This window comes from Dermacentor silvarum, chromosome 4 (assembly GCF_013339745.2).
Source record: "Dermacentor silvarum isolate Dsil-2018 chromosome 4, BIME_Dsil_1.4, whole genome shotgun sequence".
In the NCBI taxonomy this organism is placed as follows: domain Eukaryota; kingdom Metazoa; phylum Arthropoda; class Arachnida; order Ixodida; family Ixodidae; genus Dermacentor; species Dermacentor silvarum.
Genome location: NC_051157.2, coordinates 219,745,343 through 219,747,842, shown reverse-complemented (window position 1 = coordinate 219,747,842; position 2,500 = coordinate 219,745,343).

The following is a 2,500-nucleotide window of genomic DNA, read 5'->3' as shown; positions in this document are numbered from 1 at the left end:
TTCCCTTGCATTTCCGTGGTCCCTTACAAAAATGGTTCTTCTGCAGCACATGCACAAGCAATAAACGACGACACAATCGTCAGCGATATTTTCCTGGCCATTTAAAGAAATGTTTTCCGATCCATTTACACACATACACACACATGTGTGTGTGTGTGTGTTCAAATTTGAGAATGTTCACACTACCTAACGCTAGAAAAAGAAGAATTTATTTTCTCACTCGCGAAAATAAAACACATACTACAGAAGCTGTTCTATAAATAAAAAGAAGAAAACAAATTTTGTTAGAGCAAGTGCAGCAAAGATGTCAAGTTGTCTACACACAGCAGCGAAAGAATTACGATTTGAACAAATAAATAGCAAAACAATTCAGGTTAATGCGAGAAAACAAGTAAGCTGATGACATGGCATAACGCTGTCGCCGCCCCCCCTGCCTTTCGTCACGTCTCCGAGCTAGGCGCCAGTCCGGCCCGCGAGCAGCTTCCGTTATCTCCTTGCTATCCGCGGCGTTCACTGATACAGACTGATATGACGCCGCGCCTGTAGTATCTAAAAGCCCAAGGAGCGGGGTTGGCGCCACAGCGCAACGTGGCGCCCGACGGAATGACGAAGTAAATTTGGCGGCCCGCCGGCATTGAAGCGTTAGGCCAACGCCGCAGACAGCAAAGAGATAACGCAAGCTGCTCGTTTGGTCGGACCAGCCGTGACGTCGGAGACGTGACGAAAGGGCCGGGGGGTGGCGACATCGACGACAGAGACGCTCTTTTTGCGGCCAGTTTCAGTTTCAAGCAGCCTGCCAAGAGGAACTAATTGTTCGCGTAGCTCCCACATGAACTCCGCTATTCAAAATTCGATCCTTGGGCTAGGTAGTGTCGAGGACGGGCCCCAAAGTACTCATTTGCTATAGCCACCTATTGTTGATCATTAGAAAGTTAATTAGCGTAAATTTGCTAATTACGCACGTAATTGCGGAAATTGCTCTGTATTATCTAGAGGCCGCCAATCCGTACACTGGAATGGCAAACATAACTTGACAAAGATTTACATTTTACTAATTTTAAAATTTGGTGCAGCTAAAAAAAAAAAAAAAAAAAAACACCCTGTATACTGACAGACTTCGGTTGCTTTACAAAAAATAGGCTAAAGGACCACCACTGTTTATATAAAGACGGAAACAGGCGGAAATTGTCAAGTGCTTTTTGCAAAATGAATAAATTTAGAATCTATTCTGGTGCTCGCAGTTTCGAGCAAAGAATGTGGAGCAAGAGAGATATGGAAAAAAAAAAAGTCACTACTTTCTTCGCGCGGCGGGATTCGAACCAGGGTACACACGATCCGAAGGGGAGTGCTATCCACTAACGATAACCACTGGACTATGGCACCCACTCTTGCAGAACAAGAATTTATGGGTACCATAAATGCTTGCTCGTTGTACCGTTGCGTTGTACCGACGATTGTAAGACAACTTGCTATGGGCCACAGAAAGAGAAAATGAGAGCGTGAGACACACAGAGAGGAAAAGAAAGCGAGAGGAAAAGAAAAGAACGCTTACAGAGTTTACTACTGTTTCATACGTTTTCACAAGCGTGGATCGTCCTTAATTTTTTTTTTTTTTTTTTTCACTTTCGCTGAAAATGCAGAAATCGTAGGGCGACTTTTGGTATATTGTGTACGTACGCGCGCGGCCACGTACATGCCTAATTAAATGGTCTATCTGAAACCACGGCTGTGCTGACGTACGCGTGGGCACGAGCGAATTTAGTTATTGAGCACCAGCTACGACACGAGAAACGTTTAACTCGGAACAAGCGTTGCTGGTCGCCGATTCCTGCGCTAGTCCACCGTCTACATAAACATCGGTTCGCAAATTAAGTTCCGCTACATGAAGTGAGGTGTAAATGGAACTTTTTTTTTTTTTAAGCGAAAATCGATGTCCACTGTCAAACGTTTCGATACTTGTCTAGCTCATGCTGCAGTGCACGGCTACAAGGGGTGCACGGTGAATCGGCTCAGCTGTGCAGGCATTGCACGGCTGAGTGACATTATATTGCGGCTAGCGACAGTGTCGGCGCCGCGACCGTTTCAAGCTTTCAAATCAAGCTGATTCTCAGCTTTCATTTCTTTTTTAATACATAGGAGAGGAGGCTTGGAGGAATACAAAACAATAAAATACATTTGTTTTCGGATAAAACAATTGCCGTTTTTCGAAATTTGCGTTTTCCCCCCGACCAAGCACAATTCATTACCCTTTCTTTACGGCTTCACCGTCGCGCAGCGCTGCTCTGCGCTTTAGCCGAACCAACAGGCAAACTTATGGGCGCCGCCATTTTGGAAAAAAGGCCGCAGACATATTCCGACCTAACTCGGCGAGTTTTCAACGCAGACTGATGAAATTAGCTTTATTTTAACGAGAAAAATGCGACAAGTGCCACAACTAACAGCTAGATGCTCGACGGATTTCCTAAAGGCACAAAACCGCTCCTTACTGTAATTATGACAA